Raw genomic sequence first — 13,274 nt, 5'->3', positions numbered from 1 at the left:
CACTGAATTTTTCATAGCTAATGTGTATGATCCAAATGTTGACGACCCTTCTGTCTTTCACAGCTTCTTCACATCACTGTCACCTAAGGAATCTAAAGCTGAAATTAAATATTGGAATTAAGATCACAAACTCAGTTTCAGATATATCAGTTACGCTGGGAGAACTTTGACCTGACAAATGGGGTAAATTTTTAGCCAACCAATTAAAAAATAATAAAGAAAAACAAATTATCCATTCAATAACTAATAAGAAAGGGAATATTACTCATGATCCCCATGAAATTAATTATACCTTTAAAAACTTTTACCAAGAGTTATATACATCTCAAATATATCCATTCATCTCAGCCATAGAGGCGTTTCTGAATAAACTAGAACTGCTAAAGTTAAAGGAAGAACAAACCACAACTCTAGACCCATTGTTGTCATTGACAAAACTACATGAAGCTCTGCAAGAGATGCCAAATAAAAAATCTCCAGGGCCAGATGGATTCCCAACTTCTGGTCCATGCTGGCACTCAGCTTTTACAAAATGGTAGTGGAAGTTAAACAACAGCATTCAGCCTTCATAAGCCTGCTCCAAAATCCAGGAAAAGACCCTACGCTTCCTTTAAATTACAGACCAATTTCACTAATAAATGTAGATCTAAAAATACTTTGTAAAGCACGTGCTAGAAGATTAGAAAAAATCGCTCCACATACAGTGGCAGCCGTTAAAAGTGCCTACCCCCACCGTGCTTTGCCCCCGATTGCGACGCGTCAGCGCCTTATATGCACTGCGTGAAGAGTGTGTTACATCCTTTTGGCCTGTAGGTGGCGATTAAATCCCACCTTTTGTCCTAAAGCATCGTAGTTGACTATGACATATAGCCTCTTGTAGAACATCCACTTTTCAAGTGTCAGCTGGCCTAGTGGTTAAGAAGGGTGTCTGTAAAGTTTTTCGTCCCGGTTTCGAGTCTCAGTGGGAGCACTCTTTAAATTTTAATTTTTGGAAAAACAGCTTCTCATCCATAACATTTGACCCACGACATAACATTTTTGTAATATTTAGTCCATGGATCCCCAAGACTACGAATCGCTGGTCGCCTGTGGCAGACAATTATAGTATTTAGTATAGTTATGTACATAAGTTATGGCAAATTACGGCAGTTTAAAACCACAAAAAAACAGTTTTAAATCCAATTCTGTGTGTTTTTGTTAAAACTATTTTTGCTTGGTTTATTGGTTTGTAAGGCGGCTTTTATTCAAATCTGTTTGCCGCCCATAGCAAGAGAAAGGAGAAGCTGGTGAAGGTGAATGGATGGGCGGATGGGAAATCAAAGATGGACACATGACTCCGAAACACGTCATGTGTTTGTGAAACTTTTAAGAGTTTGATGTCTCCACCAAATTATAAGCAGAGGTAATGAGAGACTTTTTTGTTTTCCGTTTGTCTCTAAACAAAAACTCCATTCCGTGTCTTTTGGTAAAAAAAACTAATATTTTTGCCTGGTCTATTGGTTTGTAAGGCGGTGCTTTGAGTAAAATCCGTTTGCCCCTCATCGCAAGAGAAACGAAAAACACATGAAAATGTTGAAACGTACATGGCTGATTAAGATTGATTTCAGCCATTCAGTTACAATGACACGCACAGTCAAAACAAGTCAAACTGCAGTTCTGCAGACACAGAGTAAACACGTAGGAACAAACATGTTGCTGTAATGCGTCACTGTAGATCTGCTGATTTCTGGCATCTTGTCAAAATTACGATCGACAACTGCTGTAAAACAAATTTCTATGATTATTACGGTTATTTACGTAAAATCTACGATTATTGGAAAACATTCATTAACAAGTTGTAGAAGTTTAAAACCTAAATAGGCGGCTGTAGATGGACTGCACTCTACGTCTTTACTTGGCCATGCGCATTCAAATTAAACCGCAACGCATAATCATGGAATTATGTGGTATGTATGAGACATCTGCTATTTAAGACAAGAAAAAACGGAGGAGAATGTAAACAAAGTACAGAAGATCAAATAATTGCATAGTAAAAGCAATAAAAACGGAACAAAACAGTTATTCATCGTAACCACTGGACTAACGAGGGATATAGTAATGGCATTGCAGAATGACTAGTCATGGATAATGTTTCAATTTGATTGCGACGATATTTATTTGATGTAGCGTTTCATACCCCCCACATTTTAACACAACAGATACTTAACAATAAAATAAGTCTGGTGTAATATATGTGTTACAGGTAGAAATGAACAGCCGGACCCCAGTTACGCTGTAGTGCTTTGGAGGCTTCTAATCAACGCTGCGCCACCTAGTGGTTAAAACGAGACTAGCGTCCGGATTTTTCCGGCCGGCTGCAGGATTAAAAATCTTCAGTCAGCCACGCACTCACTGCACCATGGCGACGCGTCGGTACTGCAGTAAAAACGCTAGTCACTTTGAACCGCTACCACTGTATTATTCACTCTGATTAAACAGGCTTCATTAAAGGCAGACAGTCAACAAACAATGAGAACAGATTAATCAACTTAATTGATTATGTCACCACCCATTAACCAGAGTCAGCCATCGTCGCCTCAGATGCAGACAAACCTTTCGATAGAGTAAACTGGAAGTTTCTTTTAGCCACTCTGCATAAATTTGGCATTGGGAAATCATTCATAGCCTGGATCCAAATATTATACAGCTCAGCAAACGCCACAGTCAGAACAAATAACCAGACCTCACCAAGGTTTAATCTGCACAGAGGGACCAGACAGGGCTGCCTTTTCCATTACTATTTGCAATATTTATTGAACCTCTAGGACAGCATGGAGGAATTACTAGAATATCGACCACATCAGTAAATTATAAGATACGTTTATATGCTGACGATGTGTTACTGTTTCTCCTGGAGCCAAAGACGTCTCTTCCTACAACTATCAGCCTCATAGATGAATTTTCAGGACTTTCAGAATTAACTGGACAAAAATCTATAGTGCTACCACTTAACCTTAAGGTGAATAACATCTCTTCTACCACACTCCACTCAGGGAACATTAAATACTTGGGCATTGAACTGTCGTCTAGGCTATCAGAGCTTATTGATCTAAACTACAACTCAACAAATAGAAGCCAACCTCAAAAGATGGCAGTCATTTGACTTTTGGGAAGAATTGCCACCATAAAAATTATGATCCTGCCAAAAATTAATTACATATTCTCAATCGTTCTGACTCAGCCAGGCCAGTTGTGGTTTAAGACATTAGACTACTACATCTTACAGTTTCTGTGGAAAACCAGGCCACCACACATTAGATTAAAAACTCTGCTGCATCGGCCTAGAACTACCTAACTTCCACCACTGTTTTCTTGCCAACAGACTGAACCATATCCACAAATGAATAAAACCCATGCCCTCCTCATGGATAAACACTGAACAAATATTATTAAAGTTGCATAAAGTTAAATATTAAAGTTGCAGACCTACCATTTATCAGCACCAAAATCAAACACCATAGTTGTTACCAGAGCATTACCATAAGAGCACCTCTAACAACCTGGTGGGATTTTCTTAAAATTAATAGATCTTTGCTTACTCTTTGCCAAAACACACTCTCTGGAACAATCCAGACATCATACATAACAAAAAGGCAATACACTTTTCAACTTGGCTTATAAAAGGGATAACACATCTGAAACATGTTTTCACAAAAGACAATTTGACCTCTTTTGAAAAATTAGTGTCCCACTATGAAATCACTAGTGCCAATATCTTAGAATATCAACAACTAAAGTCAATACTTAATGCGAAACCTAAGAATACTCCTATCCAGATGCAACCACCGCCAGCAATAGAACGATTTATTGATATATCAGGGAAAAGGACAGTATCACAAATCTATATTTTATTTCTAATGTTGATCAGATAGTGTGCCTTCCCATCTATAAATGGGAAGCTGATCTTGACATCACCAATAATCACACGTTCTGGAATAATAAGAATAAGAATAAGAAAACCTTTAATAGTCCCGCAGTGGGGAAATTACTTCTCACAACAGCAGGACAGATGAGCGAGAACACAGGTACAGAACAGTATGTGTTGACACAGTACAAAGCAGTACAGTACAGTTAGAGTGAGTATGAGGTCATTGCAGGGTTATTGCACAGTAGTGGGTATAAGATTTGTACCGGTAACAATATACATGATTGTTCACAGATTTACACAAATATTGTGCAGAGCAGGTTGCTATATAAACCACTGATGCAGTGGGTGAGTGACTGTAGTGGGACGTGGTCAACAGTTCTGATTATACAGTCTGACAGCAGCAGGTAGGAAGGATCTACGATATCTCTCCTTCACACAGCGAGGGTGGATCAGTCTACTACTGAAGCTGCTCTCCAGAGCAGACAGTGACTCCCCCAGTAGGTGAGAGACCTGGTCCATGATGGATGTCAGTTTAGCCAGGACCCTTCTCTCACCCACCTCCTGCACCGTGTCCAGAGTGCAGCCCAGGACAGAGCTGGACTTCTTGATGATCCTGTCCAGTCTCTTCCTGTCCCTCACTGTGATCCTGCGGGACAGGAAGAGACTGGACAGGATCATCAAGAAGAAATTCTGCCCTTGCTCGGGCGGGGCGCTGCCTGCCCTAGTGGTCCGACGCCCTCTGGTAACTGCTTGGGCCTGTCGCGGGGGGTCTGGTGGGCTACTCAGGCTGCAGCCTTCATTGGGCCCTGGGCGGAGGTTGGCCCTCAATGCACAACCACTTGGTACATTTATGTGTGTAGGTTTGAGTGGAGAACTACGGGGGATGAGCATGAGCATATTTGAGCGAGGTCATGGTTCATGGTTCTGGCTGCACTGCGGGTGGTGCCTGGACAGTAGTACTGCGGTCCCTGGGTCTCATCTATCTCTTCGTGGCTGGGGATTGTGGGGGGCAGTGGGATTGAGAAGTTGAGAAGGTGTGGGTTGAGCCCTCTGGTGCCAAAAAGGAAGAACTTCCTTCAACAAAGGATCCTTCTCCTGCAAAGAAAGCACATCAGAGGCAGAGTGAGATGGAAGAACAGAAATCATTGATTGACAGGCTAACTTATGGAGATAGATCACATTAGATTTGTGAGTGCGTAAACTGATCCGTGCGTGTGAAAACTGATCTGTGCGTGCATGCGTAGCTAGACCCCTGCGTACGTAACCAGATATGTGCGTAATCAAATCTATGCGTTCGTAAACCGATCAGTGCGTGTAGACTTAGTGGGGCTATACCATGCTTACTCATAATTTTTGGGCGTTAAATTAAGCACAAATCATGGCTAAATTTACTAGTAAAATAATGTGACCTTAATTTACCTCCACGCTCTGATTGGCTAATGAACAAGGAAGTTGTTGCAGTCCTTTGACGTCGCACCGCTCTGACAAGACGCTCCTGATTGTTCACAAAAAACACGACACAAAACACAAGTTAAACACTATGCTCCGTTCATACATCACTTTGTCACAGATAGTGCACACTCTAACAGATAGTTAACGTAAACTAAGGCATTGACAAGAATATCACAACAAGATGTCACACCTGTAAAACAACTCACCGGAAACTAGTCGCCAGTTAACATGGTCACTCTTTCAAATGGAACACCTTTTTATGTTAGCCACCTGTTAGCGACAGAGTAATCTGGATGCAGTGCCTACTGTTACCTACCTACCTGTTAGTGGATTAGGGTTATGTAATGTAAACCAAGCGCTTCATCCACAGATTACTGTGGATGTGCAGTATAAGACAGGACAAGATGCTAAAGTTTCACATCGTTTGTTTTGATGTTTGATGATGATTACTGTAATAATCCTCTTTCATTTAGATGAAACCTACCTTTGTGTGTGCAAGTGTGTAAGCATACAGTAAGTGAACCTTAACATGCATATACAGTATTACTGTCTATAATAAAAAGACACTTGAAAATACGGTGTAATGCACAGATAAGATACATCTAAGGCCATCTAGAGGATCTGATGCTGGGCAGAAGACATGATAAAAATGTCATGCATGACATCAATCTTTACTGTAGCCATTGTCAAATTGTATTTCAAAAACCACTTCAGTCACTTAATCGTTTTAATTTGAACAGCACTGTGAATGCAATACATTTTTAGTTCAAAATATTAACAGGGTCAAGATCATTGTAACAAACTGCTGCTGCAGGGCATAGGGTCTGTCTTTTGTAGGTGATAGGAGTCACATGATAGCACTAACAGTACAGTGAGGTGGCCAAGGAGGTGCAGCGTGTGTAAGGAAGTTCCATGTACAGTACTAGTGCAGTGTCAGAAATCTGGAGTATACGGCAGAATCTGGCAGAATCTGGCAGACTGGAGCTGCAAACCAGAAGTGGAGTGTTGTGTAGTGTGGGGAGGGGAGGAGGTCTTGAGTCCTTTCTGGTAACGAGGCCAGACGTATCAGTCAGGTGAGAGTAGTAAAAAGGGCCAAACTGCAGGATGCATTGTAAACCAGTACAGTTAAAAATACCACATTACACCTGTTAATGGAACAGTACATAAGCTTGTAGAAAAGCTCTTGGCTCTCCAGCCTTTTGTCTGGCCACCGATTACAAACTTCAAAGCCTCATGATGCATCAAGTGTGTCAAAGAAGCAGAAAACAAAGTGCAGGCAGAATTCTTCACAGAATTAACAGCATTGATCACATCTGCAGAGAAAGAAATATCTGAGATTGATTTCCTGGAATAAGAGAGGTAGACAATGTTGCTTAGAGACAGGGCAGTTAATTAATGGTAGCAGTAAGCCCACTCAACGGCTGTATTTCTCCTGTTATCCTGCAGAATGCGGTGGCAGCCAAGGAGACCTACTGCTTTTGCACACTAACTAATGAGCAAAGTGGTCCACTAACAAGAGATTACAGTAGGTGCTATCGTCCCTTTCATAATGTAGCGGAGGAGCTTTCGTAACAAATACGTCAGGCCTCTTATTCTCAACACACTGTTAGAGCAACATGACAGTCGCTGATAGTAATAATCTGTGTGTATTTTAGATTTAGTTCAGTTTTTCAGTGGAGGAAAGTGGGCACATGTTCAGTTTCCACACAGTAACAGCTTGAAGACGCTGATTAATTTCACACCAGTGTCTGTTCCTCTTCTTACAGTGCTTGTCCAGTGGAAGGAACAGTGGGATTTATTGGAGGCTGCAGTTCAGTTAAACAAAAAGTGATTTAGACACAGTGATAACAGGTTAGTCTAATCATGCCGACTTTGTCCTATACTTGGTAGTCCATCAAGATAGGGGGGAAGAAAACCTGCGGAAAACGCCTTCCTCTGATAGGAGCTGGTATCTAAAGAAGAGGAGAACAGTCTGAGTGGGAGGCACATTGGAATTGGCATGTGGAAGAATAGAGCTTTAATAACCCCCCCGCACACACGCACACACACAGACACATAATCAGATGTGTTTTATTAAACAGCTCCTGGGACCCACTTGAGTTATTTACAAGTGTGGAGGCGACAGATTTGAGTATGTGCACTGAGGGCCTGAAGACGTGAGCTCAGCCTCTGCACTGCCTGTTTGCGTACTTACCCTGATGAAGGAGGCAACCACTGGCAGGAGCCAGTGGACGATGTGGTCCACTATTCATATCCCATCTATTAGTCCACTTCCACTTTAGCCTAATTAGAGGATGGGGTTCGAAATGCTCACTCCAAAGAAGCCCCCCCCCCCATTTATTTCCCTGTCTAGTGATTGTAATCATGCAGCTGTGGCAGACATAGCACATCCTCAGAATGGCACTAACAGCTATTCTGTTTAATTGCCTACTAATGCACATAATGACCAGCACAAACATTTGTTCAATGGCCCCAAACACCTGAGAGAGAACAATAAAATTATTGCATTTGGAGCCAGAGACTTACAGTATTAACCATCAAAAACCTGGGACAATCAGGGAACACAGTGCTTACAACAATTTTGTTTGGATGCAAAGAGGAACATATTCCATACATATATCCATACATATTCCACACCCCTGAAAGGACATGGATAAAAAAAATAGGTGAACTATCTCCGGATCCCTAGAAAGTCTTGCAAGATCCCAACAAAGTTTTGGGAGATCCAGAGAAACTTTTGAGAGATCCCGAGAAACTTTTGCAAGATCCTAAGAAACTTTTGGGAGATCCCGAGATAGTTTTAGGAGATCCAGAGAAAGTTTTGCTTCATGTGGACTCGATAGAGAAGCTACACAGTAGCTTCAGGATGCTCGGAAGAAACTGGAAAAACAGCCGGTTGAATGAGCAGAGTAAGTAATATATTCCACCGTTTAAGTTATGTGACGGTCCTCCTCGTTCACTCACTTGAGTGACAGCTGGAGATGATGGTGGAAGTGATAGGGGTTGAGTGCAGGTGCGTCTAAGTGCCGGTCCTTTCTTGCCATTCCTTCTGGCCACCCGGCTGGCAATGGGCAGTGTGAGCGTTTTAATCAAACGCTGCATAACCTGCTGCAGACCTTGCCACAATCACAAAAACACGACTGGGTTTCCTGTCTACCACAGGTGCTGTTTTGTTATAATACCACACCCTATCAAAGTACTGGAGAGTCTCCATACTATTTGATGTTTGGACAGGAACCAAGGCTCCCTATCGATTTTCTTTTGAGGAGGTGCAGAGTTGGGTGGCGGAGCACCAGGAAAGAGTGAGGATCGCTTTTAGCTGCGCTCTGGAGCAGCTGTCGGCTGCTGCAGCTTGATGAAAGAAGAGACATGACCAGCGAGTGCGTGTCCAGCCCCTGTTAGTCGGTTAGTTGGTCTACGTGAGGGACTGTGGGGTGTGGAGACACCACAAAATTCATCTAGGTTGAAGTGGGGAATCTGCTGATGAGAGAACGTGTGAGTTATGGATCATTAGTTCAAATAAGCAGCACTCAAACAAACATCAGAAGACCAAAGATAAACCAGAAAAAACAGCCGGAATAGAACGGTGGAATGAGCATCGATCACAACAATCAATAATTCTTAACGCAGGTTCATCAAATGCTCCAGTTGTAACAAAACTCTCTGGAACATAATTCAAAGCATCATGTAAACCTAAATAAAGCTGTGAGAGCTAGTTTGTAAAACTCTTCAATCTCTTAAATAATCACGATTAGCAGGACCAGAGCAAGTTGGCATTCAACAGCACATGGCTGAGCCTGGGTTGTGAGAACACTCTGACCTTGGCCACAAACACTTCTATTGGCAGGAAACCACCACAGTGGCTCAGTTGGTAACGAGCCAGCATTTAAGCTTAAATGTTTTTTTTTTGTTTTGTGCTGGTGCAACAAATGTTTCTTTTTGTATTGTGCATAGAAATGTTTGTGCTCTGTCCAACTAGCAACCTGGCAAAGCCTAACACAAGGGAAGCTGCTAAAGAACGATAGATAAGATGTTTAACCACAGTTATTCAATAATTACAGTATATTATTACACAGCACTGATTTAAATAACTAAAATGTGGAGTTTCACAGAAAGTCTTTTTTATCTTAATTCAGATTCATCCTAGTGTAATTTAACAATTCTGAACTTTTTAATGAAAAATAATAGACTTCATTTGTAATATCCTTTCACACCGTTAAATGTTATTTGATGGGCCATAGTTTCATTAGTATCTGCTGCTCTGCAATTACAAATTGAGTTGAAACTCCTTATTGCAGCCTGTTAGAGGAAAAGCAGCACAAATCGTATTCTGCCAGTTGTCGTCTGGGTGTTTCTTGGCCTCATGCCTTGGTTTTGTTTAATATAAGAGAACACAATTAAAGAAAAGGCTGGGACCACTTTGTCAAGCTGGTAGCGATTTACTGCCCCTGCAAACGATGAACTCACTGTATTTCTTTTCTCATTGGGGAATATAGTACATACAGTGTTTGGCTGCCTCATATGACAGCACAGACGGCAGGATGAGACAGAAAGCGATAAGCCCAATGTGTGATCTGGAAATGAAAGCCACCCGAACAGAAACGCTCACAGACTGAAGCCATTTCCAAAAACTGGTCCTCTGAGGCTCATCTTTGAAGCTGGCAGCTGTAGAGTCAGCTTCACTCGTTGCTATGCGTAGCCTTGAATGTCCAAGTACAGATGCAGGTGAGCCAACGAAACCGGAGCTAATACGTGCAGTTAATGAGTGTGGGTGGAGTAAATGTGGAGAAACTCAAAGACTTCCATGATGGAAGATCTGCTTTTGCCACCAGCAGTTTCTCTCCCACACTGGAACGTCGAGCACAAACTGGCAAAATGAGGTCCTGGACCTTGGAATCAAGCAAGTGTGTTGGATGTATCCCTCTCGAGCTAAGCTTGAGCAAGATGCTGACATCCGATCCGATCAGCGACTCGTGGTCAGCGTGGTTGAGTGTGTCTGTATAGCTGCATAGGGGACACACGCTGAGCCGGATTAAAAATTCCAACAGCTGTGAAATCTCTCTTCTGTGGCACCTAGGAGGACAGATGAGATATGTTGTCCTACCGTCTTTGCATTCTGATGAATGAGCGTGACACACAGTAAGGAAATGACCTTTGATGATGCTAGAAGGGACGGTGGATGGTGAGTCATTATGCTCGTGAATGACAAGTAATGCGCTGCGTTCGCATAGGCGCATTCAGCCTGAGGTTGACAAAAATGCTGGATGAACAGATAAAAGAACTAGCTGAGAATTTCATCAAGGCCCCTTCCTTCAAGGTTGTTCAGAGCAACTACTGTAGAATGTCTCTATTGTAATTCGAAATTAAATTCTTCAGCTTCCATATCGCTCTAATGAAACATGCATTCCCTTTGATGTCATCCCTGCATCAGCACAGCCTCTTCCTTCCACATGGCCTCTCAGCAGCTCCCAGCTCGTCTTCGATGCTCGGAAACCGCGGTGGAAGATGAGTTTAAACAGCGAGCGCTTCTTCGAGAGGTTTGAACACTGGAGCCTGACAGATTAATTGAAATATCTATTAGAAACTCCACACTCTAAAACCTGATTTAGAACCAGCTGCGATGTCGAGGGTAGGCCATGAAAATATGCTGTTGTCTCATTATGTAATTCATGCAAATGTTTGTTAATGAGAGAGCTATCGTTACTTTCAGTCAGCTTTAATTTACAGTATTTTTAATTACAGAATGTTCCAGTTGGCCCAAGTCAGAATTTTATATATATATATATATATATATATATATATATATATATATATATATATAATCCATCAGTGTTACCAGGTAGTCGTCAGTTCTCCTGGTCAATTCTGTCAATACTGTTCTCCGCCAGATTCAGTCTTGTGTTTTGGTCCGCCTGGTTTAGTATTTTGAGTTTGTGAGTTTTCCTGCGTTGCCATGTGCCTATAGCCATGCTTCCTTATGTACTTTTGAGTTTTCTGTGTTTATCCCTCCCTGTCTCTAAGTTATACAGTAGCTTTTGTTTGAAGGAGTGTTTTTGGTTATGCCTTGTTAATTTATTAAATCTGTTCCTGTGCCAGTGCTGGGTGTCCTTGGGTCCATTCAATTCAAGACTTGGTCTGCCATTTTGTGGTAACAGGTTTCTCCCAGTACAAGAGGAGTTCTGTCTGTGTAGTTCAGGCACAACACTCTACTGCATCATCAGATCAAATGATGGGGGTGGGGGGGGGGGGGGGGGGGGGGGGGGGGGGGGGGGCACTTGACAAATAATACAGGCAAATCAAAAAATAGCTGCATATTAAGAAGAGAGGTTGCAGGATGTATTTCTAATCTGCTCTATAGTTTGAAAGCTAAATCCTTGCTGCACGCTGAACTGGGCTCTGCTTTGAAGAGAACCCATTAGGTGCAGCTCTGAAGCACTTTAAAGCCAGGCACCTCCAGAGTATTTATTAGACCACGTGGCTGTTAGAGCAGGCTAATAGTCTGCTGGAGGAGGAGAAGGTTGAGGTAATTATTCTATGTCTTGTCTAATTACTGGGCACTTATGAAGTATATCAGGATCCGATTAATAAAAACATCCCTCACCTCATCTCCACTCATTAATATTGTAATATTGTAACACACACACACACACACACACACACACACACACACACACACACACACACACACACACACACACACACACACACACACACACACATGCATGCATGCACAGCTTTTCACACTGTACACTTTCATTTATTTTCTCAGTCATAAATGTAATATAAATCTATAACATATAGAGTTGAACCAAAATCCAATTCATCTCAAAAGCGTATTACAATGAATTTAAAACCTGTTGATTACTATATATAACACTCAGCAGCTACAGACGGATGCTTCTTGCAAAGCGTTACTAATTTTGCCATTAGAAATCTCATTACGCTCCCTGCAAGAGAGCCTGCAATTAATCAGTGTGTTTCCAAAACAGTAAACAAACATGTCAGATGTAACAGATATGGTCCTAAAACTCTTCAGATTGCTTTATAAGCAAAATTGCACTAAAGTCAGTGGGTTTTAGATGATGGTAGCAAAAGATAAGTATGTTACTGGATGTAAATTATGTACTGTCACATTTCTTAAATAATGCTACACAAAGCAGATAAATGAAAGATACTGGAAATAATGAGTAAGTCACACAAAAACTGAAGATCCAAAACTAATTTTTAAAGCTTCAAACTCTGGAAAAGCGACACCATACCCAGAATATCATCCCACCAAAGGTTGATCTCCGTTTCGCTCTCTCTCACGAAGCAACACACATCAGATACTTGTCATGATTTAGGGTTTTACTTTTCAAAAAATAAAAAAGTAAATCAATGTACTGACTTTAAAAAGACCAGTTGACCAGCTGTTACCATTTCCTGTTTCATTTTGTGCACATCTGGTCCTTCACACAAGCTTAGTTCTCTCTTTACTTCCGGTCATTAGTCACCGGCTGCCACCAATCCATAACCAGCCTCAGTATTTAGTCACCAGTACTCACACCAGTCCTCTGCCAGATCGTTACATTGTTGTACCTTGTTTCAGCGTTACCTTGATTGCTATCCTCATCATTGAAGCCCTAGTTTGTCTGTACCGTAGCCTTGTCTGACAGCCTGCTCCTCTCTGCTGTCGCCACTCCGCCTCCGTGTACCGACCTCCGCCTGTATCCTGACTCTGAAATTGTATTAAACCCTTATACTTACATGTACCTGCCTCCTGCGCTGTGCATGTGGGTTCGCCATCTTAGAACCGTCTCTGTGACAGTTGCACTTAAAAGTCCTTGTGATATTCAAAAATGTATCAAATAACCTCTTCATTACTTTAAAATGGTTTATAATGAACAGATGTAGATGAATGGGTTCACAGTGTATT

Source organism: Betta splendens, chromosome 14 (assembly GCF_900634795.4).
Source record: "Betta splendens chromosome 14, fBetSpl5.4, whole genome shotgun sequence".
NCBI classification, from domain to species: Eukaryota; Metazoa; Chordata; class Actinopteri; order Anabantiformes; family Osphronemidae; genus Betta; species Betta splendens.
This window is presented reverse-complemented; position numbering follows the sequence as displayed.